This window comes from Lissotriton helveticus, chromosome 2_1 (genome assembly GCF_964261635.1).
Source record: "Lissotriton helveticus chromosome 2_1, aLisHel1.1, whole genome shotgun sequence".
NCBI classification, from domain to species: domain Eukaryota; kingdom Metazoa; phylum Chordata; class Amphibia; order Caudata; family Salamandridae; genus Lissotriton; species Lissotriton helveticus.
In genome coordinates this window covers 2,025,869,353-2,025,883,834 of record NC_136059.1, presented here as the reverse complement: position 1 = coordinate 2,025,883,834, position 14,482 = coordinate 2,025,869,353, and positions in this window count along the sequence as shown.

Sequence of the window (14,482 nt, the reverse complement as noted above, 5' to 3'; positions counted from 1 at the left end):
TGATGTAGAGAATTAAATAATTGTTGTAGTCATAGAGGTAGTGTAAGTCTGCTTCATATTAAGCAGTATCAGTGTCATAGGAAATGTAGAACATGACTGAGCAAGAAGGGGAAGATATTACTATTCCAGGATTGTGAAAATGATCTTCAACATTTTAATTCTGAAAGTTGCGGAAATGCCAAATGATGGGATTGGCTAACAAGAAATCCAAGAGTTATACATGGCTCTGACAAGATTTGGCCTTGTGGAATCTTGTGGTAGAGAGCAAGAAGTCATTTATTGTATGTAACATGTTTTTAAAAACGATGGAGATTTTCTTTCAGAAAGTGGCGGGCTGAAAGTAATAACAGCACAAAAGAGTGTAAGCTATTCATAGGACATCCTTGGACGTCATGGAAAGTAAGTTAACTTTAAGGAGTTCTGATTTTTGATTTCTGATGTTGTATGGGTTTTTTAAACACAATCATTTTGATTGTGTTTTTTTTTCCCCGCTGTTACATGATGAATACCTTCAAGTCACTGTTTTTAGTGAATTTTGATACATTCTGAGAACAGCAAAAATAAACCATTTAACATGTATAATTAATTCTGTACTGTTTGCATTTATGATGTATATGTAGAACTGTGTAGGAGGCATGGAGAAGGTGAGGCTTCTGTAAGTGTCAAAGTTGTTGCATGCAGTGCTGCACTTCTGCGTATTCTTTCATATGCTAGACTACATCTGCACAATGAGATACCTAAGCAAAGGAAACACAAGTGATGTGATTGTGAAATGAGCAAAATAAATTGCATGTATTTCAATTACATCACCTGTGTTTCCTATCATTACGAATCACATTGTGCAGATCAAGTTTAGGTCTGTCCAGGGAAACATAGGAGGTTTGGACTTTGTTGAAGATTGCAGTGGACATGACTCACTTCATTGGTAGACCTTCACATGTATTATGTCCTCTATTCTCTTCAACAACTCGAAATTTCATCTGCAACCCTGAGTAGGCCTCACCTGAAACAAAACTCTGGATAGTAGACATCTTATTGGCATCCTGAAGCAATTATTTTAAATTTTAGTGTCTTGCGACACTTTTCTGAGACAACAGCAATGCAAAAGATGCACCATGGTTTAAGATAGGCCTCACTTCATCTGCATCAAGATAGTGTTAGTTTAAAATGTATATCTTTAGGACTGTGTAGCTTCTGTAAGTGTCAAAGTTATTGAAAAACTGTTTGTCCTTCAATCTTTGCCCTTGTCTTTTGTAATTTTTTAATACATGTTTTTATATTTTTCAAATGTTTGTTCTCTCTTTCACAGATTGAAAGTATAAAAATAAAAAATGAGTAATTTAACGACAATTATAAGGTAAATATTTTGTACTCTTTTCGTTACATTTCTATCACATTGAACTACTATTAGTTCCACTGCTTCATTTCTTTAATCCTCAGTTTCCTGCCTTTGCTACTTCCCTCATTCCTGTCTCTATTACCTACTTACTCAACTCCTTCCACTCTTTTTCTCAGTCCCTTTCTTCTCATAGTTCCTCACTCTTGTTCACTCACTCCGTCTCTATTACTCTTAGTGTCTTTGACTGATCACTGTATCACTATTTGTTCATAATGCTTTCTCTGTGTAGTTGAAGCACACTAAGGGGCATATTATGAATGCAGCCAATAAAATTATTGCTCTTTTTATTGGCAGAAAACTGGTGCAAAAGCGGCTTTAGCGGCAGTTTTCTGCCGCAAAAGCAGCTTTAGCGACACATTTCTGCCGATAAAAGCTGCAAAACTTTTATTGCCTATGTTGATAATATGCCCCTATGTTATTTACATTAGGGCTATATTGTCCAGTATAACAATCAAAATTGCTCTCCAAAGACACCAGGCAAAGCAGACGCTCCCTCAAACAGATCACCAAGCGCAATTTACCCTACTTACAGCCTAGCCTGTTCTCTGTCGAGACTTTAGCAATCTTTAGAGCACAAGATAAGATCTTTTCACATGGAAGAGCCAGACGTATTGCAATTCTACTTAAGAAACAAGCATTGGCATACACAATAGGTCTCGCCTTTGGGACCTTATACGTGTTTAGCCATGCAACAGTTGATGTTGCTGCACCAAGGATATTATGCTGCATAACTAAATACTTAGAAGGTCCCAAAGTCGATACCTATTGGCTATGCCAATGCTTGTTTTTCTTTCACTTCGTTATCTATTTTGTTTTTCACAATTATACCCTCTTCTGTCTGTTCTTTGGTAAATAGATCTATTAAACAGTATCTCTTCTTTACTCCCTATAGCTGCCTTTCTTGAAACATCTCTCTCTGTTTACTTTCCTTATACTTACACTTTTTTTTTTAAAAAAAAATTTTTTTTTGGTTAGCTCCCGGTCCACGTACCGGGAAGCTAACCCGGGAGCGAACCAAAAGAAATAGAGCTTGCCAGAGTGCTAAACATTGTAGCAATTTTTTTGGAAAGGGAAGGTAGTTCTGAAAAGAACTTTTTTTTTTATATTTTTGTTGTTTTATATTTTTTTTATTTTTTGAACATTTTTTGTTTTTTTTGTATTTTTTGAACGATTTTATAATTTTTTTTGTTTTTTTGTGGGGGGGGAAACAACAAAAAACAGGCGTTGAAAAGGGCTCAACAGGAGCAAAAAAAAATTACTGGGGGCGGTTAGGGCAATCATGGTGTTCATACGCCAGGTTCAGTGCATTGATGCTCATGTTGCCACAAGCCATTAATGCACGACAGTGCATACATAAGTGAATCATGTGCCCAAAATTTGGTTGGATATTTGGCACAGTTTCCCGTGCCTCCTCTAGTGATAAAGAAACCGATGTTGTTGGTCTCGCCACAGGAGTTGGTCGAGGATTGTCCATCATATCCCTTAATTCCGCCCGGCTGTAATTTAGGGGATGTTTCCTCGTCATGTGCCTATGCATGGTATGATTACCATAGCTGTATTTTTTGTCCGTCCCTCTGGACAATTGTTCCTTGCATATGAGGCATGTTGCGTACCTGGCATTGACCTTTTTTTGGCCACGAGGGATGGAAAAAAACTGCCAGATGAAACTGGGTTTCTTTCTTGAAACCCGGGGCAACTCTTCCAGGAATTGTGGTTGTTCTCCCTCCTCATCCATCTCTTCATCTTCCTCCTCAGTGTTGGTAACCACCTGGGGAGGTGGTCCTCTCTTCCCATGAGGAGGTGGAGGTGGTGGTGGGGGTGCACCAGCTGAAGCAATCAGTGAAGCCATTTTCATACAATCAAAATAGGTCTTCCAAGAAGCAAAATAGGTCTTCCTCTCACAATAATGAAAGTCAGAGTGAGGAAAGAAGGAGTGGTTTTCATCATTTGGAAAAAACAATACTTCTCAACCAATGAAAAGTGTTATTTTTAGGTCACATGACCTAGCCTTCCATAATTATGAAACTAAAAGTGAAATGAACCAATGAAAAGTTTTATTAACAAGTCACATGACCTCTCACGCTCATGTTACGCGCTGCGGAACGCTCCCCGGTTAGCTTCCGGGTCGCTAAGCTTCGCGCCCCGGGACACTTCCGGGTGCGCTAACGCGATACGTCACAAGACGCATTTCGCGGCAACGCGATACGTCGCGCTTTCGCGCCGCGGATCGCTTCCGGGGAGCTGCGTTTCGCGCCTCGGTCCGCGCCCCGGGGCACTTCCGGGTGCGCTAACGCAGTACGTCATAAGACGCATTACGCGGCAACGCGATACCGTCACTATGTTGATTTCTTACCGGTTCGCGGACCGGATCGCGGAATCAAATTGAGCTAACGGGAAGCTTCCCGGTTCGCGGACCGGGAGCGAAACAAAAAAAATATTTAAAAAAAATTATTAATAAACATATAAAATATATTTTTGGATTTAAAGAAGAATACATTTTACAGCTATAGATATTAGCTTTTAAAAAACCAATGAAATTCACTGAAAAAACCATAGGTTATAGACCATATATAGTTAGGAATTAGCATTTACAAAACCTTGAAAATTCACTGAAAAAACCATAGGTTATAGACCATATATAGTTAGGAATTAGCATTTAAAAAACCTTATTTTACTCACACAAAACCATTGAAATTCCATATATAGTTAGTTGTACTAACTATATATCGCGCACCCGCAATCCACTGCTGATCATGTCACATATTACATCATTCATGACATGGTCAGTGACATCACTGATGACATCACTGATGACATCTCAAATGACATCACTGATGACATCACTGATGACATCTCAAATGACATCACTGATGACATCACTGATGACATCTCATTTGACATTACTGATGACATCACTGATGACATCATTCACGTGATAATACGATGAAGCTCTTCAGACTCTAATATAACCTTAGATACAGTAAGTGTAAACAGACACTCACAGACTGTCACTCATCCATAGAGTTACACACACACCTAGTCAGTCATGCAAAGAATCAATCACACATCCATTTTCTCAACTATACAGTTATACACACCTTACTTATTCAAACATATACTAACACATATTTACTCTCTTATACAATCCCTGATACAAGTTCACAATGATCCATACAGCCACTCACACATTCACTGGCTCTTATGCACAGTTATTTATATATGTCAACTCTCACATGTACTGTGTTTTACATATGTACTTACTTTTACATGTAGCACTGAGATATCCATTCACTCAGCAATACACTCATGCACACAGTCAACCGCCCATACAGCTGTTTCCACATGCACTTTTGAACCCATACATCTAGTGAATCAACTGCTCACACATCTATGCACAGAGTCATACACCTCCCAGCCACCCATACACACTCTCAGTCTCCCATACAAATACGTAGGCAACCAATCAATAACGCATATAGTTAATCATATAGCTAATGATCAACACATGCAGCAGTTTATAGAACAACAGACATAATGATGCACAAATTGAGACAGTTTAGTCACTAACCCATGCACTCAGTGAGACACATTTAACCACTCACTCATACAGTCAGTCATGCACCTACTAAATCCTTCATCCAGACATTTATACATCCACTCATTCTTAAATATGTAAGCCATATTTTAACTTTACAGAATTATACAGTCACTGGATGACGTCATCAGTGATGTCATCAGTGATGTCATTTGAGATGTCATCAGTGATGTCATCAGTGATGTCACAGACCATGTCATGAATGATGTAATATGTGACATGATCAGCAGTGGATTGCGGGTGCGCGATATATAGTTAGTACAACTAACTATATATGGAATTTCAATGGTTTTGTGTGAGTAAAATAAGGTTTTTTAAATGCTAATTCCTAACTATATATGGTCTATAACCTATGGTTTTTTCAGTGAATATATATATATATATATAACATTTCTATGGCAAAATGAAACCCCTTACTTTGTTCCTTTTCAAATTAAATGTATTAAGTGTTACCACTTTATTCCAATCAAGATGACTTCAGGTGTGCCATACTTTTGTCATAAGTAAGACTGTTAGCGTTCTAGTTGTTCTTTAAAACACTCTGGGACATTCTGTCACTGGGCTATAGTTGGGCTACATCTGGCTGATATTTGGGCTACATTTGTTTTTTTTTGTCTCTGGCGGCCATCTTTGGGCTACATTGGGCTTCATTGGGCTTCATTGGGCTACATTGGGCTACATTTGGGCTCCAACATATATATAGCCCAATGTAGCCCAATATATATTTTTCAAAGTTAATTTTCGTAAAAACCACTGGAGCATATATCTTGAGACATAGCAAAGGCACATCGGGCTACCAGTCCCTACAATTTTGCCAAGTTTCGTGGAAATCCATTCAGCCGATCGAGCTAAAAGTGAGTCCAACCGCCCTATGGAAAACTCAATGTTAAAAACACGTTTTGGGACCCCCTTTTTTCTCGGCCCCCGCTTGACGAAACCCCCCCAAATTTTTAGGGGCTGCTCAGAAACAAAATGTTCCATTTTCCAGAAAATTTCAGCCAATTCCGTCCTCAAACGCCAAAGTTATTCAACATAGAATTTTCAAAAATCCCATAGGAAAAAAATCCTAACTATATATACCTACTGGCGACCGCCAGTAGGTAGTTATAGTTAGGACCTAGTTTCCATAGGAAAAGCATTTTTTAACTTGGCTATAATTTTGGCTTCATTTGACCAATCTGCATGAAATTTTGCTAAAAAAGTGTCAACGTGGGTACTATTGATTGGGAAAGTTTGGGCGTGATCCATGCAGTGGGGACTGAGAATTTGGGGCACAAAATTAGGTTGCGTTTTTAATGTTAATTGCTATAGGAACATTTAGCCACCTCTACAGCCTGAAACGCTGAACAAACTTACATTAAATTTGGCATTGAGGTAGATGTTGGGTCCAGAAAGTTCCTTTTTCTTATTTGGTGTACATCAATTCAGTAGTTTTCTTGAAATGTAAGATTAAAATTATAGTGATATATATGGCCGCTGATATTTTGCGTGGGTTTCGAGATGAATCGTGAATGTACGCGCCAACGGTAATGCTCTAAATGGCTGGTTGCAACCTGAATAGAAAGTTGCAGCCACCACTTTATCTATCGGGAAGGGTTCCTGGAGCTGTAAATGTGTGTAAAAACCCACATAAGGGGTCAGGGTGGAGATACTCTGACCCCATGGTTGAGAAATGGAGTTGTTAGTGACACAAGGGTGCCAGGGTTCCTGAGTCCTGGACTGGCGCCGAAATTCTGCCCATATTCAAGAAGGGTGATCGGTCGGTTCCTTCGAACTACCGGCCGATCAGCCTAATCGATGCAGTTCAGAAGATCACCGCTCGCCTTGTTCTGTCAAGGGTCCAGGCTTGGATTGAGGAATTTAACATTCTTACTCCTCTCCAAGCAGGGTTTAGACCCTTTGTGAGTACCCTGGACCAGGCGTTTCGCTTCATGCTCCTGCATTGGAAGACGGTTACCTTGGGCAAAGGCAATTTATATGCCGCTTTCGTGGATCTTCGATCCGCGTTCGATCTAGTCCCGAGGGCCGGTCTTTGGAATTGCCTATTGGATATGGGGATGCCTCCCATTTTGGTCCGGCTTATAGTGAATCTCTATGCCCAAACAGTCGCATTTGTACGATGGGGCAAACCGGGTGAGGTGACAGAGAAATTTCCAGTGGCTAAGGGTGTCAGGCAAGGTTGTGTTTTGGCACCGACCTTGTTCTCTCTATATATCAATAGAGTTACCAAGTATTTTGACAACTCTTCCACGGATGCTCCAACTTTGGCCGGCATGAGAATCCCCCTGCTCATGTTCGCTGACGATACTCTCTTGCTCTCACGCACCAGGCAGGGCTTGCAGAATGCCCTGTCAAGGTTCGAGAGTTTCTGCAGCGAACATGAGCTGGAGGTGAATGTCTCCAAAACCAAATTTATGGTTTTAAGGGGGAGAAAGTTAATAAATGCCAGGGTCACCTTAGGGGGTACCCCCCTGGAGCAAACAAAACACTTCACCTACCTGGGTGTTACTTTTAGCGATACTTTGAGCTGGACTCACCAGATTGAACTAATGACCATGAAACAGAAACAGTTAGGCGGAGCATTGATAAAAGAGCACAAAGGGTCATTTACTAGGCCAATGTCTCCGCTCATTAAGATCTATGGAGGCAAGGTTCTACCAGCGATTCTCTATGGTGCCGAATTGTGGGGTGGCAGTAATTTGGATTCCCTAAAGCATGCACACAACAAGTTTTTAAGACAGGCAGTAGGGCTTCCTCTGTCGACTCCAATAATTCCCCTCCTCTATGATCTAGGTTGTCATCCGGTGGTAGACCAGGCAAGACTCCGTCCCCTTACTTTCTGGCGCCGTTTGTGGACTACGCCAGAACTTCATTTCTATGCAGAAGCTTGTCTGGAGGTTAAGAATAGCCCTGGTGCCGCTAACATTGGATGGTTCAGAGACCTTAAGTCTACCCTATTGGCCCTTGGTTATGGTGATCTATGGTCCTCGCCCGACACAGCAATTTTCCCCTCTAAAAGGGATCTTAAATCTAGTTACTGGAACTGGGTGACCCACAACATGTACATGGAAACTAACTCGTGCAGCCTCACTGGCCTGTTTATTGTACACAAGGATATACCCAAGTTAGAGGGGTTCTGGGACATTATTACTAAACCCCTGGACCGCAAATTATTTTTTCAATTTAGATGCGGCTCACTTCCCATTGGGGAGTTTACAAGAAAATGGGGAACAGTTAGCTCTGGCTTTTGTCATAACTGTCAAGGTATCAGGGAAAGCGTAGAGCACCTGTTATATGTGTGCCCCCTGTATTCGGCCCCTAGAGTCAAATGGCTAAAGCCTGTGTGCAGGCATCTAGGAACTAGATTGGCTGTTGAAGCCACGAGATTGTTAAAAGTTACCCTGGATCCCCTCATTGTTGTGGGGGTGGCTAAATTTCTCGGGTGGGCATGGGTGCTTAGAAGCAGGTCCATCAAAAACAATTGTATTGTGACCGCATAGTCTTCTGTAACATGCTGATGTTGGTTGTCCATGTGTGTATATTCTTCTTTTTAAATTGTATATATTGTTTAAGAAGCTGATTAGTTTAATACTGATTTAATACCTGTATTAACTGTTTAATGTGTATATATATTGTATTTTTTATTATTGTCTTTTATGATTGACTAATCGAATAAAGACTTCTTGAACTTGAACTTGACACAAGTTATGTGTCTAAAATGTATTTTTTTAATCGTGCAAGACATTTGCGATGATGCCACAACCGATGGTGCGGCACTTCATGTACCGTCGTGGTGACGTCGCGATTATCTATTTCATCGCGAATATTGGTGAATCATTAATGCCATTCTTATAGAGATATTGAGATTCTGAGGAATGTTTTTATATAATTATTTATATAGTTATAATTTTTGAATGTGGTGGTGGCCATTGAAATCCTGCTTTTGCTTTCTGCTTTCGTAACGTAACCGCGGGGTTCGTGATGAGCAATGAAAATAGGTTTTAGAGATAATTTTTCTAGAAAAACATGAGTTTGAAGAGTACAGTAATATACTATAGTGTGTAAAATACTGTCATGAATGTGCATATATGTGTTTTCACTTTATGGGTAAAAGAGCAATCGTCGCGTTTAACGACATTGTCGTGACGTCCCGAATAACTGTGAAAATGAAAAATAGGTCTGAAAGATGGTTTTTAAAGAAACTTAGTACAAAAATATGAGTTTAAACATGCTTTGAAAGAAGTATGTAAATAGTAATGTGTGTAGGGCAATGTTCAAAATGGATTTGTTTTACATAATATTTTTGGATACGTTGGTGGCTATTAAATGTCTGCTTTTGTTTCAGTTTTTGCAATGTGTCCATTGGGATCGCAATGTCCTCACAAAGATCTCCAAAAACTAAAGAGAAAAAACGTTTAGAAAAAAACTTCATAATATTTCCGGTACTAGGGTGGCTCTGACAAGCGCATTTGCGTTTGTTGTGTATATCGCTGCTACACATAAAACCAGATGCAGAATTTCAGGTTACTTAGAAACACCCTGTTGCCTTCAGCTGTAAACTACTGCACTAATTTCTATAAATTCTATACATGTCAAACAGCAGTTTGTTGTTATAGATACATTGATGTTCTCTGAGGAATGCAGATACAGTTTTATTAACATGTTTTCTGGCTTTGTCAATCTGTGGACAGAATTGATTTGACCACTTCCATTTCTGTCTTTGGCATAGGATCATAGAAAAAAAGTTAAATGAATATCTACTACATATTTAGAGTTACACTTTATTTAAAAAATGTCTTTAAGTGTATTTTTGAGTAGATTAAATACATTTACTGATGATAAATCTTCACAGTAAATGCAACGGTGTGCTGACTTACACAATTGTTAAAAAGAAACACAAATATTAATGTATTTTCTGATAAATACCTATGAAATCAAAAAAATCAGGGGTGTATTATATAAATATAATACACAATATCCAATTATAGAAAGAAAGTAAGAAAATCTTACAGGTTCACTTACAAAAAAATTGACATTATAATTAAGAAATAGAATTTCAAAAAACCTTAGAAAACTAACAAAAACAAAGGCTACAGGAACGTTATAATTAACAATTATTATTTTAAAAACCTAGGAAATTAATTGAAAAAAACAACGGTTACAGGGACTTATAGTTAGGAAATAGAATTTAAAAGAAACGTAGTCATTCACTGAAAAAAGGTTACAGGGAAGTTATAGTTAGATTAACATTTCACTCATACAAAACCAGAGAAATTTAGCTCAACTAACTATAACTCACGCCCCGCATTGCACTGCTTATGACCTCACATATTACATCACTTATGACATGGTCAGTGACATCACTGATGACATCATTCTCAGAATCTCTAATGTAGACATTCACATCCCCATGTAACCATTCATACACCCACTCTAACTTTAACACTACCATTCTTCAAACCATTGACACACTCATGCCAAAACTTACGTACCCGCTCACTCATTCATAGGTCTACACACACATCTACTCACTCACCCATACAGCCACTCATACACCCACTCACTCACTAATACAGCCACTGACATATCCACTGATACATCCATACAGCCTCTGAGCTACTCACACACCTACTCAACAACCCCTCAAGACAATCATACTACCACTTACTCACCTATACAGTTATACACACACCAACTCACGTATTCATACAGATACTAACACATACTCACTCGCCTATACAGTCACTAACACAAGCACAAACTCATCCATACAGCCACTCTCACACTCACTCACACATACAGTCACTTGTATACTCCAACACTGACACATTCTGCCTTTCACATATGCATGAACTCACCCATATACCACTGAAACATCCATTCACTCACAGACACAACAATACACATACTCACTCACCCATACAGCCCTTCCTAGACACACTCACAAACACATACAGCTACTGATTCACCCACTCACTCATCCATTCATGGAGTCACACATACCCTCACTTACCCACACAGACACTCATACACACATACAGGTACTCAGACTACCAATTAATAACCCATGAAGCCACTGCTGCAGTCACTTACACACCAACCGACAGAGTTATACAGATATTCACACTAATTAACCACTCACCCATCCATTCACTGAGACATGTATAAGCACTCACTTAGATTTGTGACAAAAAGAGGGGAAGGGAACGGAAATGGCACTCCTATCCCCCTCGATGTACTTTTCTCACTGGTCCTGACGAGCGCCCGATATACCATTATCATTGAGGCAGAAATATGTTGACCAACAACACAGGATAAATCTGGACTTTTAATTTTGGTCCTTTATCCCACACTATTGTTTTTATTCATGTCCAATTGGCAAAACTATTAAAACTGTCTTTTTGACACAATTGGTACATTTATAAATCACTTAAAAATCACACTTCACTAAAAAAAAAAAACAGCTCCGCAGTAAACTGGCGTCGAAGCACACTAGGGTGGCATTGGGCCACTCCTGGTGGGGCCCAATGATGAAGCATGTCACCAACCAGGTTGGTGAGTGTGGGCCTTCCGAACAACATTAAGAGGTTTTTTCCTCACAGCCGACTAAGACTGTGAGTGGTGTTACATGCTTGCTCTTCCCTTAAAGTTTTTTGACGCTCCTCTGTTGTTTTCGTTTAAGCACTCACTTATACAGTAAATCACGCGCCCACTAAATCATCTATACAGGCACTCATATAACCACTGATTCATTAATACACCTTGGTGTATATATATATTTAACACTCATAAACTTTTTAGAAACACTAAGAGTCACCGGATAATGTCATCAGTGATATCATCAGTGATGTCATTTGAGATGTCATCAGTGATATCACTGACCATGTCATGATTAGGCCTGGGTGGTAAATTCCGTTCCGCTCGCGGAATTTGGGTAATTGCTCGTTCCGCAGAGAACGCAAAATTGCCAAAAATTCTCCGTTCCGCGACTTCGCGACATTTTTTGCTTGTCCGCCTTCACAAAATGCGTGTTTGCGAGATATTTCCCCCGAGCACGCAAACAGCGATTGCGCACAGTAAAAAAGCACCGCAAAAAAGCAATTCCGCATGTTTGCGGAATTTCTGCGTGTTCGCAGAGATTTTTTACCGTTTCACGGAGATTTGCGTAACGAGATTATGCGAATTCCGCCCACCCCTAGTCATGAGTGATGTAATATGTGAGGTCATAAGCAGTATTTTGCGGGGCTTTAAGTTATAATTTCCTCAACCAACTATAACTGCTAAATTTCGCTGGTTTTGTATAAGTGAAATATCAGCCCAACTATAATGTTCAGCCAGTGGAGTTGTCAGAGGTGTTGTGTGATGTGGCTGCAGCGGGGAAGTTAAGGACCAGTCTAGCAGTGGTGTTTTGGGCATACTGTAGTATCCTGAGCTGTTTCTGGGTGGCACTGATGTAGTCGAGGCTGCTGGTGATGAATGCATGGGTGACATCCTTCTAGATTCTGTGGGGATCCATCTGAAAGTCTTTCAGAGCAGGCGGAGTGTGTGGAAGGAGCCTGAGGAAACTGCATTGATTTGGCATCCATCGTGAGCGAAAAATCCAGTATGAGGCCTAGGTGGCAGGCGTGGTCCATCGGACCAGAGAGGCTGGCCACCAGGAGTTGTCCCAGGCTGACGTGGTTGGTCCAAGGATGAGAACATCTATCTTGTTCAAGTTAAGCTTAATGCAGCTGTCTTTCATCTATGTCGCAGCAGCCTTCCTTCCACTGTGGAAGCCGGTTCTGGCAATTGAGGGTTCATTGGTGAGGTAGAGAATCAGTTGGGAGTCATTGGCGTAGGAGACGATGTTGAGTCTGTGGCTTCCAACGAAAGCTGCAAGGTGAATATATATATATATATATATTCACTGAAAAAACCATAGGTTATAGACCATATATAGTTAGGAATTAGCATTTAAAAAACCTTATTTTACTCACACAAAACCATTGAAATTCCATATATAGTTAGTTGTACTAACTATATATCGCACACCCGCAATCCACTGCTGATCATGTCACATATTACATCATTCATGACATGGTCAGTGACATCACTGATGACATCACTGATGACATCTCAAATGACATCACTGATGACATCACTGATGACATCTCAAATGACATCACTGATGACATCACTGATGACATCTCAAATGACATCACTGATGACATCACTGATGACAACATCCAGTGACTGTATTTTTCTGTAAAGTTAAAATATGTCTTGAGTGGATGTATAAGTGTCTGGATGAAGGATTTAGTAGGGGCATGACTGACTGTATGAGTGACTGATTAAATGTGTCTCACTGAGTGCATGGGTTAGTGACTAAACTGTCTTAATTTGTGCATAATTATGTCTGTTGTTCTGTAAACTGCTGCATGTGTTGATCAGTAGCTATATGATTAACTATATGGGTTATTGATTGGTTGCCCAAGCATTTGTATGGGAGACTGAGTGTGTGTGTGGGTGGCTGGGAGGTGTATGACTCTCTGCATAGATGTGTGAGCAGTTGATTGACTAGATGTATGGGTTCAAAAGTGCATGTGGAAACAGCTGTATGGGCAGTTGACTGTGTGCATGAGTGTATTGGTGAGTGAATGGATATCTCACTGCTACATGTTAAAGTAAGTACATATGTAAAATACAGTACATGTGAGAGTTGACATATATAAATAACTGTGCATAAGAGCCAGTGAATGTGTGAGTGGCTGTATGGATCATTGTGAACTTGTATCCAGGATTGTATAAGTGAGTAAATATGTTTTAGTATATGTTTGAATAAGTAAGGTGTGTATAACTGTATAGTTGAGGAAATGGAGGTGTGATTGATTCTTTGTATGACTGACTAAGTGTCTGAGTAACTCCATGGATGAGTGACAGTCTATGAGTGTCTGTTTACACGGATTGTATCTAAGGTTATATTAGAGTCTGAAGAGGTTCATCGTATTATCACATGAATGATGTCATCAGTGATGTGATCAGTAATGTCAAATGAGATGTCATCAGTGATGTCATCAGTGATGTCATTTGAGATGTCATCAGTGATGTCATTTGAGATGTCATCAGTGATGTCATCAGTGATGTCATTTGAGATGTCATCAGTGATGTCATCAGTGATGTCATTTGAGATGTCATCGGTGATGTCATCAGTGATGTCACTGACCATGTCATGAATGATGTAATATGTGACATGATCAGCAGTGGATTGCGGTTGCGCGATATATAGTTAGTACAACTAACTATATATGGAATTTCAATGGTTTTGTGTGAGTAAAATAAGGTTTTTTAAATGCTAATTCCTAACTATATATGGTCTATAACCTATGGTTTTTTCAGTGAATTTTCAAGGTTTTGTAAATGCTAATTCCTAACTATATATGGTCTATAACCTATGGTTTTTTCAGTGAATTTCATTGGTTTTTTAAAAGCTAATATCTATAGCTGTAAAA